General features: G+C 42.3%; 1 protein-coding gene across 7 annotated transcripts in view; it reads right to left on the reverse strand.

Moving 5' to 3' along the window:
• The window catches only part of LAMA2 (laminin subunit alpha 2), a 3379260-nt gene that overhangs the window by 1919739 nt on the left and 1435725 nt on the right, over positions 1-23796 (reverse strand). The gene's annotated exons all lie outside the window — the stretch shown is intronic.

The following is a 23796-nucleotide window of genomic DNA, read 5'->3' on the forward strand; positions in this document are numbered from 1 at the left end:
AATAAATAGACTGAGCCGCAAAAGAGACTTTATAAGTTATCTAAGTAAAGAAGATTTGTATTCAACTCACACAATAACTGACACCCCATGTAAATCATGTACTTCTGGGCATGAAGCACATTCAGAAATATCACTAGCAGTACTAGGTCCAACCACGCTAAAACAGCATCAGCAATATGTACACTTAGGAAAAATCCTACTTTGCCTCCCAAAACCCTCATGCAGTGCAAAATGCTGTCAGCACGAAACCCACCCTAGCAATTATTCCAGTTGAATACTGTACAGTTATAGGGTGCACCTCAGTTCACGACCAGGGTGCACCGTAAAACTGTACAGACTGATAATTGCGTACACACTGATAATTACAGCACTTTTAAATAGCCTCGTGGACCTAGGATGCATGGGTAAAAACCAGTGTCAACCGTGATAATCTTTTGACAAGGAAACAACATGTACGCCAACACCACCATGCAGTGCAGTTGATGACAGATCGTCATTCCTACACACTCACTCACCATCACTATGTGGTGCCATGGATATCAGGCAGGCTCGTATAGCACGAACCCAGACTCACTCGCTCCCAACAACCTAATAAGGTGCACTGATATCTGGCAGGTCAGTTGTTACTGGACTCGCACACTCCATGTGCCCAAACACTCCTCCACCCTTCAACCAACCTCGACTACCTGCTCCACAGCCTTTAGCTGACAGAAGCCTTTCTCCGGTTACTAGTTTGATTGCAGCCGGAGTCACCCTTATTCAGGGTAACGGGGGAGGGAAATATATAACAGGCTGATCAGGTTAGCAGTCGACAAAATGAGATTTGGCCCCCACTCTGGAAGTTCACTCAAAGGTTTCAGCATTGTGCCCTCCAGCACGGGCCCTGTTCTGCCAAGCATGGGGAGAGGGTCACCGTAGGACACACACCATTCACAATAGAGTACAACCAAGCTGGTTACTCCAGTACATGAATCCGCTTCTTCGCCCCCCCCCTGAAAATTGGGCACAATGACTGGTGCACGACGACGTGCACCAGACAATTCCTAACACACATGAAAAGTTAACAATTTTCTACCTCCATGGAATGAGGCACGTCTGGTGAACGATAACTTGAGTCACACCAGACAGTTTTGATCACAAAGAGTTGCCAATTCCATGCCTCCCTTGGAATGAGGCACAACATCTAGTGCACAATGACTTGAGTCACACCAGACAATTCCGATCGCACACAAAGAGCTGCCAATTCCGTCCCTCCCTGGAGTTAGACACAACATCTGTTGCACAATGGCGCGAATCACACTAGACAATTCTGGTCACACATGACGAGTTATCAATTCTGTACCTCCCTGGAATGAGGCACAACATCTGGTGACGATGACTTGAGTTGCATCAGACATTTCCAATCACACGCGAAGAGTTACGAATGCCATACCTCCCTGGAATGAAGCACAACATCTGGTGCACAGTGACTTGAGTCACACCAGATAATTCCATTCACACACAGAGACGCACATTCAGTGGTGCTACACAAGGTAGAATGTGGCACTGCGCCGTGCACGCCCCTACCTCTGAGTGTAGCAAACTGTGAATCAACCCTGCATGCAGTGAGCAAGCAGTCAGTGTGTCGCATGAGAGAAGTGTGGCACAATCAACAAAGCGGGACACGTGGTGTCCCGCAAACGGTGAATCCGCTCACCACCAATAAGACACTTATGTGTGTCGAGGACCCACGATGAAGGGCCACACTGTTTGAATACAGGTAGTACTTTGAAGGCTCCACACCAGGCAATCCGGTCTCCAGGCATAATACTTAGTTCCACCCTCACACCATTGCTAACCGGTGGAATCCAGCAGACGATGTGGGCATTTAGGAGGGCACCACTCTTCAGATGTCACTGGTAGAAAATGTCACTTGTAGAAGGACCCTCGCTGGAGGTCTTTCATGTCCCTGAGACCTCCACCAGTAAACAGAGGGCAAGCCAAGAAGCCCTTGGAGAGTACACTATGTGGTGCCACACAGCAGGAGGCAGTCTGCCTGAGCCAGCCACATTTCAGGCATAATTACTCCTCATGCACAACATATTACATTGGCAGTGTGCACCATGCAGTCCAGTATCTCCAGTCCTGTGCCCCCACAATTGTATACCTAGTTTTCTGCAGTGTGAGACCACTAGTTATACTGTAGTGTGCCTTTGTAGTTATGGGAGGGTCAGAGGTTTCCTCTTTGAACCATAGATGTCTCTCCTAAATTTCAGTCCTGTCTGCCATGTGGCCATGGAATGCAGATCTTAATCTTTAGTGGGGCCATGGTCTAGCCCCGAGAGGCCAAGTGTCCAAACTTCTTCCTATAATCTATCCAGCCAGGCCCTCAAATGGCAGAGATCTCTCGTTCCAGGTGTGTGCCAAAGGTTTATAGCTGTCGTTGGGCAATACCCCGATGTTCTCCCCTGGACTCCAGTGTGGATTAGAGTTGACTTTAAAACATAGAAATGACTTCTTTCTAGAAGTAGGATTTCTAGGTTATTATTGACCAAACTACCTTTACAATAGGGAGGGGCTTGTCACGACGAATCCAGTGATAGGAAACATTATGAGACTGCTTCCCTGCAATCCACTATTGCAGCTAGGAGTAATTGTAAACTTCTCCCATGTTAACCTATGGGCAGAGCAGCTCTCATTGGTAGTGAAAGCACACATGGCCATTCTTCAGTCTTTGAACATACATGCCCTTGCACACACACAAGCCTGCATAGGTAGGCTGGACACCTGTTTAAGAACACCATAGGTGCAAGTGCACACACATAGGCCTGCTATAACAGGCTGGACCCAACTTTAAGAACACCATAAGTGCAAGTGTGCACACACAGGCTTGCTATGACAGGCTAGACTCATGATTGAGAACACCATAGGTGGAAGTGTGAACACACAAGCCTGCTATAACAGGCACAACTCATAGTTGAAACACCAATAGGCCCGCCTGTGCACACTGGCCAGCACCATTTCCCAGTGCCCAGGGCCCAAAGACCCTGGATAGGGGATCAGCAAAACCTAAGGGAAGAGCTGATCCCATGCGTAGGGAAAATCCATGTGGGGATTCTTCACTACCAGGGCATGGGATACTCATGTGTACCCGCCCAGCCTTTCACCATCCACCTGCTCTGCCCTTCTGTGGGGGTGTGGTTGTAGTGGAGGGCCCACTCAGGATTCGCTATGTTGTTAGAAGTATCAACCTGAGCACCAACGCAACTGTGCCTCCATAGGCCTGCATTGACAGGCCCGATACATGCTTGGCAGACTATGCTGGTGGGTGGTACACTCAGTGCAGGGTCCCACTAGTAGTCAGGGCTATACCCGCCCTAGGTATGTGGTGTATAGGGCGCTCCTGGGTACAGCACCTGAACCACTCACATTAGCGCCCCTTCCCGGCATGTGTAGGAAGGGCACATGCACTTTCTACTGTAGTACAGTGGGAAAGGGCCCGCAAAGAGAGTCAGCAAAAAACCAGAAGGAAAAAGCCAAATGTTTCAGGGAAATATCTGTAGAAGGGCCATGTCCAACAACTGGGCACTGGACCTTGTTGCCCTTGGTGCTGTGAGGCATCTTCCAGTGGTGTCTCACTGCATTGATTCCAGTGAAGCCACAAATAAGGTGCTGCTATGCAAGGTCCTGCATTAGGTTGTGTCACACTGCATGGGTTCTTTAGTTGCACTGGGAACAGTATGCTCTGACTTCAACTGACCATCCAGGGTCTTGAGCATGGCACTTGAGGGGTGAGGACTCACCTCCATAGTGGCCAGATCCAGTTAGGTCTGGTCAGCTGGGAAGCAGAAGAGGCCTGTGGAAACTTGTTGTGTCCCTGAGCTCAAAGAGGATGTCAGTCAAATGACCTTTGGAGTCACTTCTGGGGAGCTTGGGATCAAGGCAAGCAGGTACAATCTTTCTTCTTCAGACATCAAGGCAGACTTTCCAGCAGCAGGGGAGTCCTCCTTCTGAATCTTTCACAAGTCCACGAGTATTCTGATGAGTGATTCTGAAGATACTGTTTTTATACCTGTTGTCCGCCTTTGTGAGGCAGAAATTCCCTGACCAACCCTCAAAACTGGTTCTGATCAGTTCTTCCTCTTCCCTGGTCCTGGCTTCAAACTGTCCAGGGTGACAAAAGGCAGGGCAGGCCTAGTGTCATGTTCCTTTGTGAGTGCTGAAGGCAGAGTCCATCAAAATGTGATCAGGGCAGGGGCAGACCCTCCCCAGCCATCGTGTCAGGAAGCCCCTCACCCTTACAACTAGATCTGCTTTGTCACATTGTCTGGAGTCAATGCACAAGAGCCATTTAGAGTCATGTGACCCAGGACACTGGCAGGAAGACAGAGTTGGCTGTGACAATAAATGCCAACTTTTTAAAAGATACAAAAAGGTATGGATGGAATGCTTGTATTTATCTCAGCCATTGGTAATTACTCAGGCAGCATTCCAATCCATCATTTTTCCACTTCATGCAATCTCAGTTTGGACCAGGCTTCAAAAGAAAAAAGTTCAGGCCAAACTGCCAAGCCAGGTCCTGCCTGAGGCAAGGCACAAGTAACAAAGAACCAGTTTTACCCTCATTATGGGTTAATCAGTCAGGCACATAGCTTGGTACTAGTTATACAGTATGCATGGGATGCAGTCTGGGCATACCTATCCCACTTAGGATGACATATTAAAAGTATACAAAAAATGATGGATGGAATGATTGAATTAATCTCAACCAACTGTAATTACTCAGGCTGCATTCCAATCTATTGTTATTTTCCACAAGTCATCTCAGTTTGGACCCAAATATATGCAAATCAACCTTGACTGTGCTCCAATAGGAACAATCCAGCACGACCTGCCAAGCCTGGTCCTTCCTGAAGTGGAGCACATGCAACCCAGGGCTGGTTTCCTCCTTGGTATGGACTCATCAGCCAGGTATGGCTTGGTTCCAGTGACACAGAGTAAACAAGACTCATGCCTGTAACAACACCATATGTCCGTGAAATAGCAACTGTTGGGGTTGTAAATATATGAGCATTGTTAGTGAAAAAGTCCTTCAACATTTTGGTGACATGTTTTCTCATATTTGGGAATTGTACAGCGTTTTTTCAAGTTTGAGTTAGTTGTGGAAGTTAAACACTTTGAAATCCCTTTACTGTACACTTAGTGGGTTATAACAACTTTGGAGGAGGTGGTAATCTGTCCCAAATGTGACGGATTTACCACCAACCGTATTACGAGTTCCATAGGATATAATGGACTCGTAATACGGCTGGTGGTATATCCGTCACTTTACCGTCACTTTTGGGACGGATTACCACTTCCTCCAAAGTTGTAATAACCCCCTTAATGTTTATTAGAATATTCTATCATTTGACTTGTTGAATAAATGATTATACTATTTGTAATGGTTTTTAAACAAATAAGTAGTAACAATTTGCAATGCCTAATTTTGGTTGTACTATTGTGTGTTACAGGAGTGACATAATAATTTTATATACTTCCCAGATGTTCTGTAGGTGTAATTGGTATTCACATAGTTAGACGAGAGCAGATTCCCTTGAGACTTGGAGGGGCACAGACTTCTCTACTCTTTTTCCTTGTGTGTCTTTAGTGACATACATCTCCTCTCTATCAGAAATTCTACTGAGGTTTCTGTTATGCTGACACTTTCCTTTAATTCATGAGACTTAATTAGGATTTCTGTTTAACTTAGTTTAGGGTGTTTATATTAATTTAGTTTATCCAATGATTCGGCAAGAGGACCACAACTTACATACAGATCATCAGATTCTGTTTCTCATCTTTTGTATTGCTTAAACCGAAATCCTTGCATGTCCTATGCTTATATGATTTAATCTCATTCAACATTTTACTTCACCTTCGGTGATTTTGTGCTCACATGGTATGTTATTGAGATTTGTTAGAAATGGGGTTCCTGGTTGGCTGGGGTTGGCAGGTCAGTACGGCAAGGACTGCCATTTTAGTCTGGGCATGAGAGCCACACACCCAAGATAACCCCTGCTCACTCAATTCCAAAGGTCACACTTCAACAAAGTTAAAATGTATAAAAAAACATACTTTTCACCCCATATGCACAGTCTGAACTTCTCAAGACATTCTCTGCAGGATTATTCCTTTAACACAAATGTGGTGGACATTGAGCTTCAAAAGTATCATAAAATAAGAAAAAGGAAGCCTTCTTCCAGAGACTCTTCTTGCTGTGGTCGGGAAGAGGTTCAGGTTGTTGCTGTGCTCAATTATGTAACATCAAAATATGGGGCAGATTTTCAAGCCCTTAGCGCCTCTTTGTGCTGCCTTAGTGTAATTTTCTTTTACACTAAGGTGGTGCTAAGCAGGCCATTCCCCCACGCCATATTTACAAAATGGTGCAATGCATGCATTGCACCACTTGGCAAGCCTTGCGCCACATTATGCCTGCGCCAGGCATAATGTATGCAAGGGGGCATTCCCCCACAGGAAGGCCTGAAAAATGGCCAGTGAAATCTACAAGATTTCACAGCACCATTTTTCCATCTTTTTTAACGCCTGCCCTAGACGTTGACTGTGTTACCAAGTTTAAAAGAGACAAAATACTGAAGTAATATATCACAACAAGTAGTGTATTATGCTGCATTGCCTTTTCTTGTGGAATGATATATTCAACCCCATGCATAAATGGTCCGCCTCTGCCACATAATTCCAGTGGCCCTAATCATATTCGAATTTACATGTTTGCATGGATGACACATGAGATGCCTCCTGGTTGAAAAGTTCAAACTGTGATATCAATTCACAAAAAGCAGGTCTGAGAATAATTCACGAATTTGAAATGGCCTGATGCATTGCCTTTGGTACTAATGTCAATGAGAAATTCACCTAACAAGAAGACAGGACTGTCTCCTCATGAGATTCTCACGGACCGAGCTATGAGACTGCCTGCAGTGCCTGCAAATGCTCTTGTGAATATCTCGGATGATATGGTGTACCACCCTGCCACCGATAAATGATCCAGGACACAACCTGAAAGCTGGTGACTGGGTTGTCATCAAGAAATACATAAGGAAGTCATGTTTGGAGCCACGTTGGAAGGGGCCATATCAAGTAATACTAATGACTACTACTGCTTTGAAGTGTGCAGGAATTCCGAATTGGATCCATGCCAGTCACACGAAAAAGGTGACGTGTCCAACTGATGAGGAAGTTGAGTTGTTGAAAGTACCAACAACAGAGAAGGAAGTATCAGGGCCGGAGAGTAATCGAAGGGGAACTGAGACAGAAGGAGAGCCCGTTGAAGATGGCTTGGTCACTCCAGTAAGAGACGAAGGAGAAGAGACCCAGAGGGGTGACGGTGAGCCTATCTCAACTGAGGCACCAGGAGAGCCAAATCAGAGGGAGGTTCTCCCAGAAGCAGACGAATATGGAAATGAGCTAGAGCCCCTGACAGACCCAGAAGGCGAAGGAGTTGAGGCGGAAGAGATTCAGAGTGTTCAGACTCCTCCGGAGCAAATTGCAGGTCCATCAAGAGAAAACACCATAGAGTCAGAGGAGGGCAAAGGTTTGCAACAGGAAAGATCCAAGACCAGAGAGACACTGAAAGGAGATAAGTGGACAGAATTGCAAGTAAAGAAGGGGAAGGTGGTTGTCGAAGATGCAATAGAGGAAGAGGTTGATACGACAAGGAGAGAAGATCTGAGTGAAGGAGAGTTGCATGGTGATCGCAAGCTGAAAAGAAAGAGAGTAACAAGCAGAAGGTACGCGGGTCCTGAATGGGCGTATGCGACGTCCGCTGAATGGCAACAAGAGTTCTTGGCGTTCTGCTTTGATTGAGAGGTCCCAGGTCAGTACTTTGGTATCTGAGTCTGGCCAAAGAGACTGAGTTGGCATGAGAATTGTATTAAAGAAGAACTGAGAGAAGAGACTGATGACTTACCGGATGTGACACTGATAACCTGAATAGACTTTTGAAACGCGATTTGATAAGCTGCTAACCTGAATTGACAAGGATCCTGGGAGTGAAAGTAAAAGCTGTAAAAAAAATTGCTGAAGAAAGACTTTCGCTTGCTTTAACTTTGCTGGAAAAAAAAAAGAGGAGTTTTAACCATCCTCTGTCGGTTGTTGTTTGAACTAGTAATCTTTCACTTTCTGATTCTTTACAGATCATGGCTAACACTAGAGAGGATAATAAGGGGAGTAGGCGTTGTAAATGTTTGGGTGTTGGTTTGGGTGTTGTGTGTGTGATATTTATCATAGTTCTGATTGTGGGTATGCCATTATTAGGTAAGAATGGAACTAACAATGCAACGATTCCTGAGACTGCCACCGCACTACAGCTTGGGAGATGTTTGAGCAGGATACAAAATATTTGCATGAGGGAACTAACGCTAAAAGGAAATTATCAACTAATGTTTTCTATTGCTTGCTGAGTGAGTATGTTGACACACTGGATGCGAAAGATTGTTATGTATGTACACAAATTTCTGTCTCGGTATAAGAGGGGGTTACCTATCATAGTCTGCCTTCAACATATGGGATAAGCTGTAGTCTGTTACTAACAAGATTCTATAACCAGGAAGAGATTCAGTATTTTTATTCCAACCATGACCTTGTGTTTTCCTATGTGCCTATCATAGAGGATTTGAGTAGAGTAGCTAAGTACTATAGCATAAAGTTAGTTAAGGGATTCTTTGAGGCGACATCAACAATTAGTACATCCTATGCACACCACAATAATTTGACATGTTTGCTTACACCTGTAGAGAAAAGCTTTTTAGATCACACAGAAGACAGAAGAAGGGCATTAAGGGTAAATTGGAGAAAGGATTGCAGCAGGGAGCTTTTGCTAGTAGTGAGGGTTGCAGCGCAATTAGGGAACAGGGGAACTTAGCTTTAGGTGCACTACACGTAGGGAAGCTTTGCATATTTAGACCAAAGTCATATTAGGAGAATGTGTTCTTGGGAACGAGTGAATGTAAGCATGTGTTTTTGTTTCAGAGTAAGTGGATGTTCATGTTAAATGGACAGGATCCAGCGATCCCTGGGATCTATTATATATGTGGGCTTAATGCTTATTACCGTCTTCCAAAGGGATGGTATGGGACATGTTATTTGGGGATAGTTTTCCCAAAGATATATCAACTTGAGGATTTGAAAGGGTTTCCGAAATTGTCTGAATTACATCGAAATAGACAGAAAAGAGAGACTGCTGCTGGTGTAGTAGGAGACATATTTGGGGCGATAATTCCTTCAGTGGGAGTTATCTTAAACTCCATAAAGATTCGAAAGTTGTCTACTATCGTGGTTAACATACTGACAAATTTTTCAGGAGCTATACTCCTGATGGACACTGAACTTGCTGTGGAGAGGGCAATGATTCTTCATAACAGGTTTGCTTTAGACATTCTTTTAGCGAAAAATGGCGGAGTTTGTAGGATGCTCAATGAGCGTCACTGCTGCGCTTACATACCAGACAACAGTATTGAGATTAGAAGTATGCTTACTAACTTAACCAGAGATAGTACAGATTTGAAGGAACTGAAAGAGCCAGGTGTTTGGGAAAAGGTTGGAAAAGGACTTGCTTCGGTGGGGAGTTGGTTTAGTAGTATTTGGCATGGAATATTGGCGAAAATAATACAGTGAATATTGATTGTTATAGCTTGCTTATTTGGATTATGGCTGTCATGTAAAATTAGTAAAGGAATAACATTGAAAATGACAAAAAATAATAAGAGGAGGGAAGAAAAACAAAGGGAAAAATTATTCAGGGCAAAATCACAGGGGGAACAATTGAGAGAGGAAATTGAAATGAAGGAATTTTAGAATGTAAAATATAAGAGGAAAGGTTTGTGTGATGACAAGAGTCATCAGAGGAGGGACTGTTGGAGTGTGACCTTTGGAATTGATATTAACATGAAAAGCTTGCAATATAATGTGTAATGAAGCTGCATAGAAAATGTGTTAACCTAGAAAATAATGCACGCATCTGAAATGTTCCCACGGAGAGTGGCCACCAATGTATACAAAGACTAATGAAACTTAATAATGATGAATTAATAGTGTACTAATGTTTGAATTTGTATTGGCATATTATAATTAGAGTCATGTATTAGGGGTTTGCTAAATTAATTACTAGGCCTTAGTTAGCAAGGGTCTGGGCCTAGCTGCCTGGTCTCATATTAAACTGTGTTTTTTCTAACGTGCAATGTGCTGCTTTCCTGAAGGACACGACGCTGTACTTTTCCAGAAGCTAGAGATGTGTGTGTAGCCGTAGTAAATTCTTTCCCATGGGACCCGACTTGCTCAAGGAGACATTCTTGCTGAATGCAACAGTGTAATTCATAACAGGTGCAAGGCTGCCTATACTAGGAGAAGACAATGGGACTACTGACTGGTGCGTAAAGTGTAACTTTTATTCCCTGACATTCCACCTGATGAAGACGTCAATTACAGGAGCCAATCAACTGCATGAGAACTGAGTTTTGTGGAAAATTCTAGTAAGGTGCGTGGAGAATTATTGGACAGAGATAATGATACACTAAATATTATCCAAAGGGGAATTAATGGATAGTTCGACAGTTTTGATATAACTGCATGACCGTGGAGAAATCAGCTATTATTCGGACATTCCGCAGAGCTATACTTTGCCATTATTCTTTGAGACTTTGCGGTTTATTCTTCTGATACATAACCATCCTCTATCGAATCCTTACCAGATACCGACTTCTCCTCCTTATGAGGGAAGAGCCTTATTCTTAGCTATGCCATACTGAGACTCTGCCCCGTCCTATCCTTGCTGATGCTGAATCGATTGATGTCCTGAGGATTAAGACTGATGCTGATTGCTGATTCGTTGGAGGGGTAACTATCTGATGATAACTGAAATTGTCTTTTTGCCTTTTCTTTCTAGGTACCAGCTGCTCTTTTGACAGAGATCATAGTTAGATGTTTTCCAAATTTGTGTTTGCTAAATTGTTTTGCGTGATGCCCAACATGCTGATGCTCATTCGAGGTTAGTTAAGGTGTTCACTTATACCTGACGCAAACAGACAAATGACTGAGATCCTGCTTTGTTGAATCTTGCACTCTGAGACTTTGCTAAGCTGCTTCTCATTGATGATGTGTTAATGCTTAATGAATATTCTCTATGCATTGATTAACTGTGTTCTAATGATAAAATCTGAAGAGTTACTATTGAGACTGATTGCTAGTGGGATTAAGGGAGATGATTATTAGATTGTAACCAATAGGGAATAAATACTCTAACTCTTAACTAAATCGGTGTGGTTATTCATGACTGAAAAGTCATGGTGTGTTCGCTTGATTGATCTTATTGAATGTATTGATTAACTTGTTGATTAGTTACTAAGAACTATTGATTGGGTTATTGATACATTGATTTTATGATAACAGAAAGATATCTTGTACTGGGAAGTCTCCAAACGTGGTCAAAAGGTTAATCGGCCTAGGCGTGTCCCCTTGTAAGTTTACTTATCAAGGTTCTGACGCGCTAACAACTGTGTGGGTTTACTGTGTAGTGATATGTGGCCGTTGTTAAGCAACTTTGCATCTTCTACTATATTCAGGATGAAAAGGTTAGTCAACCAAAGAAGGCATGTTGGCTTATGAATATGGAATTTATTAGCTAGAAGTATGAGTGATATTCACAAAACTGCCTTTTGCACTACTTTTAGAGCCTTAAGGCACTTCTATTCTTTTTTGGGGTTTTGCTTAGGCAGCGTATGTGCTGTTTCTTCGAGACCTTTTTCTTTTCTAACAGTGGGCTTAGATCCCACTCATTGCTTTTCATTAGTTGGCTTCATTGTCACCCTCATTTACTTGCTTCTTATTGGTCAGATGCTGTGGGCTTGCTTCATGTCTTTGGGACTCCCCTGAAACATGGATGCATTACTTGTGTGCTTACACTGCAAATTTTTTTATTCAATTATTTTTTTTGTGTTTATGCACTCTATCAGAGTGCATCTTTTTCAGCTGGCTCCCTCATGCACCTTTCCCCTCTCTGTGTGCCTCGCTCCCTCCCTGTGTTGCTCGTCCCATATGCCTTTCCTCCGTTGTTGTCCATGTTGTTGCTTGCCCCTACCCATCCTCACTCCTATACCTTTTATCCATATTGCTGCTTGCCCCAACTGAACTCCTTAATTCTGTTGTTGTCTGAGTTATTGAGTTGTTGCTTGACCTCCCAGCTCCTCCCACTATTCATTGCCCATGTTGTTTCCTTCTATCCCCTCCTTACCCCATCATTGTCGTTCTCCTGACTTTCCACCCTATGCTTGTTGCCTCCTACACCCCTCCCTGCGTGTTACCGCTCTTCCAAAATTAAACACTATGCAGCCAGCGCTATGTCTTAATAGTTTTTATTTTTATTTTCAGCCATGCTGCACAGCAGCCACACTGCTGTACGTCATGGCAAAAAGGCATTGACAAAGCCAATATTTTCTATTAAGCAAGACCTATTGGCTTTATCAACGGTTACTACTTCTACAAAATAATATTTCTTAAAAATATTTAAAATATATGTGTGTTATTTATTCACTGTTCTGGAGGATCAGTGTGGAACTTATACATTAAATATAACACCAAGATGAGGTGTGTTTTCATATTTGATGTTCACCTCGGTCCAAAATAAAATGAGGACTAACCTGAACAAATGTTTTTAGGATCTGTTTTGCGGGTCCTAATATGGCCTATAGACTACTTTAAATGAAGATCTGTTTTTATATCCAATGCATAGAAGTCTATCTCAGTTAAAAAATGGACACTAACCTGTGCAAAATATTTTCGAAACTGTTTTGCGAGTGCTGATATGTGTTGCATGCACATTGTTTTTCCACCTAAAGTTCTGCAAAATAGGTGCAATGTGCAGTCGCCTAGAACTGGTGTTTCACAATGGGAGAAGCCGGGGCTCTTTGTCACAGTACCTGCGTATTTGACGACCCCACTTTCCTGTTACAACATGTTTTTAAATATTGCAATTAAAACAGAAGGTCGGATGCATTCCTTCCTAATGCAGATAACACTGCAACTCAAGTGTGTGGCACCAAGTACTCTATGTTTGGTTTCCCCTGAGTACATATTTGCTTAATTCTGTGCTGCTTCCTTGTTGTCACCAAAGAGAGGACCCACAAAAGTTCTGATCCCTCCCACCCCTCTACCCTACAAAAGGCCGGCTTTAGCGCTAATGCCATCCGGTGCAACAATCTTTTTTGGCGCCCCTTCCTCCTCATGACCCCTGTTGCAGATGGTGTCAGGCAGGGTTGCGGGCGGGTGGAGTGGCAGGGGTGGCGAGGAACACTAAACAAAATGGAAAAGAAAAAAAAATTGCCTGCCGCATCGCCGCTCTTCATGCTCCACTGCGGGCACAGGCTCACAGCCTGCTCTGCAGCCTATTCTAACACAGCAGCATCAGGATTGGCCTGGGCGCCCTCAATTTGCACTCCCAGGCAGACTGGGAGCGTGTGGCTGATGTCTCCAACCTGGCAACACAGCTCGAATTGGAAACAGCTCAGTGCACGTTGGTTTGGCCATCCTGAGAAAGCTGGTAAACCCACATGCGTTCTGACAACAGTGCCGCCACTCCTGCTCCCAGCCTGTCATCCCCCATGGCCCGCCCCCTTTGAAAAATAAAACAATAATAAACTTGGTTTATTACCGTTTTATTTTTCAAGTTTTGTAGCTGGTGCTGCTGGCGAGGGGCGACACTCCTCCTTCATAGCGGAGGAGCCACTGCTGCATGAGCCCCTCCTCGGGTTCCCTCACTGCCACCTGGCAAAAGTGCCCCTCATTCCTCCACAGCCCCTCTCTCACATATATTTCATTTGTTTTAAAGCGCTGGTAAGGGCTGGTTTTACTGCTCCTCTCAGCTATCCACATAAAAAACAGATTTGTTCTTTCCAGCAGGTATATTAACCCTCTGGGCTACTTTATGATGAGTCAAAACTGCCTCTAGACAAAACTCTGATCTCTCTCACTAGCAGGAACATTCTTCACAAGAGTTATGGTGGAATTTTTATTGCTGCTGAAAGTTGAAAGCACAAGGAACTCTGCAGCAGGTGCTTTTAAACCATAAGTTACTGCTGAGCACGCCGTCCCCTCTGAAGTCAGTGCCCCAGGTCAGCGTCCAATGAAGTCGCACCAGTTGCAATGCCCTAAAGTTGGCCCTGGCCCTACGTCTCTACCGGCTCTGCTTTTTAGTTTAACCCAAGAATTCACAAACAACTGTTAGCCCTTACATGATAGGTTGCAGCCATGATGACACGCCAGGAAATTTTCTGCTCTAGACAGCTGCGGTGTGACTTGGCTTTAAACATGAGACACCTCAGCTTAAACATAATGCTATCACAAACTAGCAGCCTATGTAGAATCTTCTTACTTGGAGAATCTGTTCACGTCTCCTGACCATAGAGATGGCCCGTTTCAATGCATTTTTCCACTGCTAAAAAGCTAAAAAAGAAGTGTTATTTTCACCAATTTTTTGCAGCTATCTTCTGTTTCAAATTGACCTCGTAAAACCCTTGTTTTCCTTAAATAACTATGACACCTGACCATTGGTTAATGCTGGACATATTTACCGTTTCCATTTTGTAGTTCAATATCATCGCTCAACATAATTTCAATGAAATTTCAGCATGGAAGAAAGTAGATTTTTAAAAGCAATAACAATGCAGCTCTGACACAGTTTAGATGCTTTCATTTTTTAGGTTGTGTCTGCACGTGCGCTTGAGCGCATGCTTGCAAAATCTTTTGTTAGTTAAAAAAACACTTTAAAGGGGCTTGGAACCTGCCCCTTACTTACCTGAATTTACCATGGGCTTACTCCAACATTGCTCTAATTTACCTGCTTCGGATTGGCCAGCACGTCCTCTTCTAGTCACTTCCTGTTGTTGTGTTCATCTTCTTCGCTGATCTTGCCGTCGAGTTGCCTATGGACCAAGTGCTCCATCCGGTCACTTCCTTTTGGACACTGACCAGCATCCTTCCTCTGGTTGCGATGCCTAAGGTACTTATTTTTTTTCTTGCATGTCGTCTACTTTCTTCGCTGACGTCTTCTATTTTTGCTGCCATCTTCTCTGTCTTCTTTCTTCGTTGCTGCCCTCTGTTTACTTCCAGCAAGCCATTTTCTTACTTTGCTGACATCTTCTTTCTTCAATGCCTTCTTCTCTGTTTTCTTTCTTCATTGCCGTCCGTCTTTTTTTTCATTCTGCATACCATCTTCTGTCTTCACTATCTTCTTCACGCATGCCAACTTCTGTCTTCTCACATCTGCACTTTTCTCACTCCTTCTGTCTTCTTTGGCCTTAAGTCTTCTTCTGTCTTCTGACTTTTTTAGTCTTCTTCTTCCGTCTTCTGTCTTCTCACGCCTTCTGTCTTCAGCCGTCTTCTGCCTTCTTCCGTCTTCTTCCGTCTTCTTCTTCCGTCTTCTGTCTTCTGACTTCTGCTGTCTTCTGTCTTCTAACACACTTGCAAATACGTATTGCCTTTGTCTTTTTTTCTATGTAACTGGCTTATAAATATTAAAACATTTTTATAATAATGTTTTATTTTAATTTAATAAAACAAACACTATTATAACTCTTCTCTAATATTTGTAAGCCAGTTACATAGAAAAAAGACAAAGGCGAAGCCTACTGGCTTTGCCAATGCTTGATTTTATTTTATCCCTTGCCACTGGAAGCGTGATGTAAGCTGGAGCCCAGTAGCTCTCTCAGGCATTCTTTCTTTATGTGTTTTACAGCCTGCCTTGCACGACAAGGTGAATTATTTTGCAAGTACGACATGTGCAATTTACGTTCAGTATGTAGGCGAGGAAGTAATTTGTCTACCTTGTAATACAGGCTCATTCTGGTTTTCTAACTTCGCCAACCAAATTTGTTGTAATATCAAAATGAATAAAAGATGAGTGAAGCTAAGCTAACAATGTGAAAAAAGTATCGTAAAAGCATAAATCGAAAAAAGTGTGTTTAGCTTCACGCAGCTCACATTTTGACTATGCAGATGCATCAAAAACCCACAAAAGGCACTGAATTTCACCGGAAAGGTTTATGGAATGAGCATACATTTATGGGTCGTATACATTAAAATAAAAAAACATTTTATATTGTTTCATTTGTTAAAATATTTAATTGAAAAAATAGACTAATAACATAAAGTCGAAGACTGTTGATCGAACGCAAAAACAGGTGCCCCTGTTTTGGTAACCTGACATATAGTAAAATACTAAAATCTACATACACCTATTCAGATTGATGTCCTTTACTCATAACAATAGAATTAGACCCCAGCTGTCTCAAAGCTGATTTCGAAGGCTGAAAAAACTCTTACTGTTAATAAGTAACTAAGGAGTAATGGGTGTCAAATCACAAAATTCTAAGGGGATGGAATTTATTGCACACACGGTTTAACGTCCAAACACATCAAATGGTTGGCCCATACCATTCAGCGGACTAAGGCCTCTTCTTCTTTCTGTAGCTGCTGCCTTTATGTCTTTCGATGCGGAGAGTAGTACTATGGGCATTACCAAAGGCAGCATGAAGGTGAAACCACAACCCTCAGTTACTTCCCTTTGATACCCCTAATTGCCATTCATGATAGAGGTCAAAAGAAGGTTACTAATAGGTGCTCGGTTTCTTTCTGCCACACTGCTTCTTTTGCTTTACATCCTCTTTAAACATTTATGAACCCCTCTCTGCATTACCTCTAAGTGAGAAGACATCGCACGCGCTTTCTTTAGACCAGACTGGTGTGCACACTACACAGGCACTGAAACTAGGGTGTCTTATGTGAGTAACTAATAGATGAGTTTAGCAGAACACACATTGTGCAGCTAATGACAAATAGAGAGCAGGAGAAGTATACAAACATCCTCTAATGTGTTTTACAAGCTGTTAATTATTTAATATGATGCTCAGGCTTAATTATCACAGATTAGCCATTTAAAATTTTTGGGATCACAACAATGAAGCAGCTCACCTCTCTGGCAGACTTCTCAAAGGAGTGGATGTCAAGGGTGTGAAAACTGGGGCTCACAGTTTCTGCATGGTACGTCATAAAATGATATAACCTGCACTGGCTGGTTGACTATTCACAGTCATCATTGTTCATCAGGTATATCATTTTAAACTAGTTTCTTTACTGCAGAAACTGCCAACAACGTTGCCTCCTGAATTCAAACGTACTTGCTTGTCATTACAATAGACACACGTATGCAATCAAAGGCATGTGTGTTTGCAAATGCATGTTGAAAAGGACACAGTGTAGAACGCAGTGAGCCATCTCAAGAGGTACTGACAGAATCAGAGCAAAATTGCTCAGTCAGCCATAAACTAGCCTTTAGGAGAATTTTTTAACAAGACAATCTAACACAGTTAAGGTGATGGTTCAGCAGGGAGTATAGTCGTCCCTGGCAAACTCTTAGGAAATATCTAGCTATTGTAGTAAACAAGCATTGGCAAAGCAAATATGCCTCGCTTATGCAAAAGCTACTGGCTTTGCCAATGTTTTTAGCCATGTTGCTCACCAGCATGGCTAAACGCTAGTGGCATATAGAAGAGTGGTGTGGAGTGTTGTAGAGTGAAATGGCAGAATGGAGTAGAGTGTTGTAGCATGGAGTGGCAGAGAGTGCCATGTATTGGAGCGGCGTAGTGTGTAGTTGCATAGAGTGCCATTAACTGGAGTGGCATAGAGTAGAGTGGACTGGTTTAGAGTGCATTGGTGTAGAATGTTGCAAAGTATAGTAGTGTAGAGTGCAGTGGTACTGAGTGCAGTGGCACTGAATTCATTGGCGTATAATGCTGCGTTGCAGAAAGCAGTGGTGGAGATTAGATTGGTGCATAGTAGAGTGGAGTGTTGTTGAGTGGTGCAGAGTGGAGTGGAACAGAGTGGAGTAGTGTAGAATGGAGTGGCACACAGCAGAGTGCATTGGTATTGAATGCAGTGGCAAAGACTGCACTATAGTGATGTAGATGGTACAGAATGGAGTAGCTAAGAGCAGAGTGATGCAGAGGGCAGTGGCACAGAGAGGAGTTGGGTGGCATAGAGTGCAGTTGCATAGAGTGGAATACTGCAGAGTAGAGTGGCATAGAGTTCAGTGGCAGAGAGTGCAGTGTTGCACAGTAAAGTGTCAGAGTGCACTGGCGTAGAGAGGAGTAGAGTGGCATAGGCAGCAGTGGCATAGAGAACAGTGATACAAAGTAGAGTGCATTTCTTGGTGTAGAGTGCAGTGGTTAAGCATAGTGTGGTGTAGAGTGCATTGACAAAAAGTGGAGCTGCTCAGAGTAGAGTAGAGTGGCCAAGAGTGCAGTAGTGTAAAGTAGATTGGTTCATAGTAAAGTTAAGTGTTGTAGAGAGGAGTGGTGCAGGGTAGAGTGCAGTTGTATAGAGTGTCATAGAGTGTAATGACATAGAGTAAAGTGGTGCAGAGTGCAGTTGCATAGATTGCAGCAGTGCAGAGTAGAGTAGAGTGGCATACAGTGGATTAGCGTAGAGTGCAGGGCCATAGAGTTCAGTGTTAGAGTAAAGTGCATTGGCATAGAGTGTATTTGCATAGAGTCTGGTGATATAGAGTGCAGTTTTGCAAAGTGGCATAGAATACAGTGGAGTTGTGCAGAGCAGATTGTTGTGGCCTAGACTGGAGTGGTATAGAATGCAGTGGTAAAGAGTGTGGCAGTGTAGAGTAGAGTGGCGAAGAGCACATTGGCACAGAGTAGAGTGGTACATGGTAGAATAGAGAGGTTTTGTGTGAACTGTTGTAGAGTGCAGTGACAGAGTGGAGTGATGCAGAATGTAGTGGCATGGAGTAGTGTAAAGTAGAGTGGCGCAGAGTAGAGTGTGGTGGTGTGGAGTGGTGCAGAGAAGAGTGGAGTATTTTTGGTGTGGTGTCACACTGACATTACAGACAACATATTTTCAATTGAAATGACCATTACATTTGCACAGACATACAGTTTTACTAATAAAACTATTTAGTGCACAGACAAAAATGTATGGAAATTGCATCACCTAGTTTAATAATTCATTTAGATCATATTGAAGTATTTGTTTCCAACACACTTCGGAAATAAAAAAAATGTGCTTCATTTAATCGTTCATAATTCTGATAAATTCTGAAATACATACACAGTTCATTTAAACGTCCTGTGCAACACAAAAACTCCTTCCTACCCCCAGTATCCAGAAAGATTGTCACATAAATCCTCTCACTTTGAAGTCAGAGAATGAAAAGTAAACAAGCACCCTTTGAAGACAGTGCCTGACATTTGCCTCGGTCTTTGAATGCACAAAAATGTGATGATTTAAAGGCCTGTTAACAGAAAGCGAGTTCACTGAAGGATACAGAAAACACAGTTTAGGCAATAGGACGAAATTAACCTGAAAGCAAATAAAGTCAGCAAATGGAAAGCCAGAAAGTGTGAGTTACAAACCACAAAGCCATTGGTAATCAATGAGCGGAATGCATTCCTAGGTCAACTTTCTGAAAGTCCCCAAGACGCCTTTAACAAACCAGCTAGCTGCGCTGTCTGGTATGCTGAGGCCTAAAAAGGAACACTTTTTTTCCCAGCAAAAGGTCCTAAATGAGAAGGAAACACTCAGCATTGAGCCTACTTATTGTGCAAATGGATTATAGCTGCCCCTTACTGATGTGCTCAAATAATTTCAAAATCTCTCTGAAGTTGCTTGTGTTCCCATTCAGATGGGACCTTGGCATAGGGGGTAGGTTGTCTGTTCATATTGCAGCAGGAACAAAGCTGATTTGCATATGGGTGGTCTGTATCTGCAGTCACACAGTGAGCATAAAAAGATGGAATGGAGTACATCGGGATTATCTACCAGTGGCTCAGATTATTTTAAGCCTTTTGTAAATCACTCTTTTACTTTTCTCAGTGAGCTGCCCTAAGTACAAAAGGATATGCCCAGACCTAGGTCCCCTGCTTGCGGTACCATCAAAGTCAAGTTTGACCACAAAGAGAAGTCCAACAGTCTTCTTTTATTTATTTTTTACATACGGCAAACAGGAATGCCTAGAATATCCTGATATGCTAAGTCATCTTTGTTATTGAGAGATACAGAGTAACATCAGTGTGTTTGATCAATACCAGAATAAAAGTGCTCTATTAATGCCAAAGAGCCACCAGTAGAGATTGCTGGCAATTCTTGGAGACTGCAACCACATGTCTGAAATTAGATTTTGAGATAATAATTGTTTTTTAAAAACTGTATTAGAGACCAGTAGCACAAGCACTGTACAATGACCAGCAGTTAGGATAGTTCACCATAACTTGGGTGGTGCTCTGGCACAGTTTCTCCCTTTCACTACAACTATTTAACCTTCATGAAGAGCCTTTAGGAGAGACAATTTGAATCTGTAATAACATATTTGCTTACTCACTTAGAAGAATGGTATTCATTTCAAACTCTGTGTGGACATAGTAATACAATACTTGAGCACTGAAAAAAACATTATGAGCTCTCAATGAGGAGACAACGAGATTTGAACCATAAGGTCACTCAGAAAAACAGAAACTGTGAATTGACATATTATCTCTTACAACATTCCTGGTGGTAGTTTCTCAGAAGTCTGAATGATTTAGAAACCGAAAGATGTCTTTTAAAGAAAATTTCTTTAACTATTGCAAAGAGATCAAAAGCACTTAAGAAATGGGAAATATGCCATTAACCATCATTAATTAACAAATGTATTACATATGGTGGTCCTACATGCTTAATTTTCCCTTCACACATATGAAACAAATACCCCCTACATTTTAAGTGAAATCATCACTTACATGCCTTCACCTTTTATTCTGGGCAAGAATGTAAACAAATATGGGAAACTATTTAAAGGTGTTAGACATAGGACATAGACTATCTAAACCAAAGAGGACATTGGCTTTTCACTTTATTCCATGAGCAGAGAGTTGTATATCAGAATATTGTGTAAAAATGTCTGACAGAAATATTGTATTCTAAACATCGTTTACAAACTATCAACAAATTGGGTGTAGATTTCATATAACTAACAGCAATAGGGAAATATTTTTGTAACTGATTTTAAAATATGATGTTTATGTCAGATGATATTCTGACAGTGATATTATGGTAGCATACCGAGAAGGAGGGCTGCAGTCAGTCTCGGGGATAGCAATGCCATTAAATTAATACAGAGGGCAATCATATGTACCATTTTAAAATCTAAATGAAAATCAGATTATTTGGAAGATAGTTTGGAGAAAAATAAGCAATAGCTATTCCGGGATTTTAAGTTTGGAGGTATATTCTGATTCCTGGACAAACAGAAGTTGCACAAGGATAGGAATATGGAGCGTTGCAACCATTAGTTTACTTTCTTGTTTTGCCCTGACAGATTTTGACAGAGGAGCCTGGTGTCAATCAAGGTCTGTTGGGAATTCTTGGAAGAAACGTAGAAGGTTTTGGCCCGAGGTGGTCCTTTACATGAATAGCTATATGGGAGGAGTTTACTTTTTGTTTGTTTTGGGTAGGCAGTAGGGTGTTGTTTCCAGAATGTGGACACACCTAATAATAAAAGAACTGGGATGAAGTAGTCCAGTAGTAATTGTCTTACAGTAATTAATCAAAGATTTAGGGGCATGTTATGTACCACAAGTATGGATTTACATTTCACATAATTATAACTGAATTTCGCATGCTTATATTTTTAGGCACAGTGAACTTAATTTATTTACAAAAAATCATCCAAGTTTTAGTTTAAATGATCAAGCTGATATCGTAACCCAAGTCTGGGGGTTCCCAAAGGCTTCAGCGTAGCTACTGGGCCACATCTCTTAAGACATGGATGCTGGTGGCCACTTGAAAGCACTTTGTTTTTGTCCAACAGACAGACAAAAGAAAGGGAGGACCAACAGGGAAGATGTCTCACAGTGATCAATGTATTTGCTCGTCAACCTTTTGTAAGCCCTTGAACATGGTCTTATAAGTGAGTGTGATGTTAAAGCCTTGTCAGGAGAGGAATGTTCAAATTAAAAAGGTGTGAGAATAGTTAGGAACCAGTCTTATTGCTATGACTGCTCTGTGAGTGGGAAGAACTGTTATAATAATTTTGGCATGCTAGTTTTGCCTGAAATTACTTTGCATGAGGAACTTTAGGACTCTTAAAAAATCGAGGATGTTTTCTTGGAGCATCATAGTGTGTGGGAGGGAGATGTACTGTACTGAGCTTTGGACATCTAACAATATTCCACTGAATCTTTTGTGTCTGGTTGGGTGCAATGAAAGTGGGTTCATATTGCTGGACTGAAGGCAAAGGCCTCGAAAGATGTCCAGAGAAACAAGTGTACATATAACAGAATCTGTTTTTGTTTGTAGAAGGGAAGCATATTTCCTCTAATATTTACACTCATATTTTCAGCCCTTGAAAATCCTATGATAAATTGTAGCATATCACTTTATCTGAATTATTTTAGTAATTAATCTAAACAGAATTCAAAATGGTCACACACACAGGTTACTTTTTCACTTCTAACATCATATCCATATCATTTTAATGGTGTGCAATTTAATTGTTGCAGGTTGATTAGGCTATTGCCTCTCTCTAAAAATGCCTTAATGTTCGTTTGAAATACAGTATGAAATATGCATGCTTAAAGTTGTGACTAGTTTAGAGAAAGTGCCATTATTTCTATTGGTATAGTTTGCTGGAAAGAACTGGAAGAAAATCATTGACTTGTATTTGAAGCATCGTACTGCTAATCTCTGCAAGTTAGTAAAATGTGAGACAAATGCACTTATGTTGCATCTTAAAAGGACAAGTTTGCCTATTAACATCTTCAACAATTTTAGATAGGTTGAAAAGAAAAACTTATTAGTGATAATGGTTGAGTGAAAATGTTTTGTATCCCAACAGGAACGTGTTTCTATCGACCTGCACTTATAGAGACTTGAAATATTGATTACAAATATATAGACAAAGTAAATAAGTGGAGCTAAGAATAGCATATCTATAATTCGCTACGTAACCTGTTGGAAAATGTGATCTCTAGTCGGCAACCCTTTTCACCCTGTCCGAGTAGGAATGCTCACTCTAGTCAGGGTAAGTGAGTTACACAGGTAGGATAACCCTAACAGAGTCACGGTGAGGCATCACTGGAGCTAGTGTGGCATTGGTTGCGAGGCGTTGGTACCTTAATGCTATGCTGGGGAGGTGAGGCGTTGGTTCGTTATGGTTGCAGGGGAAGTGATGCAGTGTCAGAGGTGCACCCCAGCAGGGTTGATGAATCCAGCAGTTAAGATGCATGTCACAATCACATCACAGGGCAATAGGTGCTGCAGTAGAGTTGGGTGTCCCAGACGTCGGTGACACAGCACTCGGGACTTCAGAGGCACTGCAGCAGCGTTGGGTCTGTTGTGTCATTCATGGTTGTTGCACTCAGTGTGGACCATGGCTCCAGTGCACGAACCAGACAGCGGTGCCAGTTCCAGAGTTGCTCTGGAGTCGATGTGCTTGAATTCTTCTTGATTGCTCCAGAACTCACTCCCAAGTGCCCAGGAACTGGATGTGGCACCACTTGGCAAGTTGGGACTCTCACCAAGAGTGCCCAGGTGCTGGCATAGGAAGTCTTTGATACCCTTGAGACTTCTTAACAGGAGGCAAACTCAGTCCAAGCTCTTGGACAGGATGTAGAAAGCAAAGTCCAGCCCTTTCACTCCAAGACAGAAGCAGCAAGAAACAGGCCAACACAGCAGGCAGAGGGGTAGTCCCTCCTGTTGTATCCAGCTCTTCTTCCTGACAGAATG

Source organism: Pleurodeles waltl, chromosome 5, assembly GCF_031143425.1.
Source record: "Pleurodeles waltl isolate 20211129_DDA chromosome 5, aPleWal1.hap1.20221129, whole genome shotgun sequence".
NCBI lineage: Eukaryota > Metazoa > Chordata > Amphibia > Caudata > Salamandridae > Pleurodeles > Pleurodeles waltl.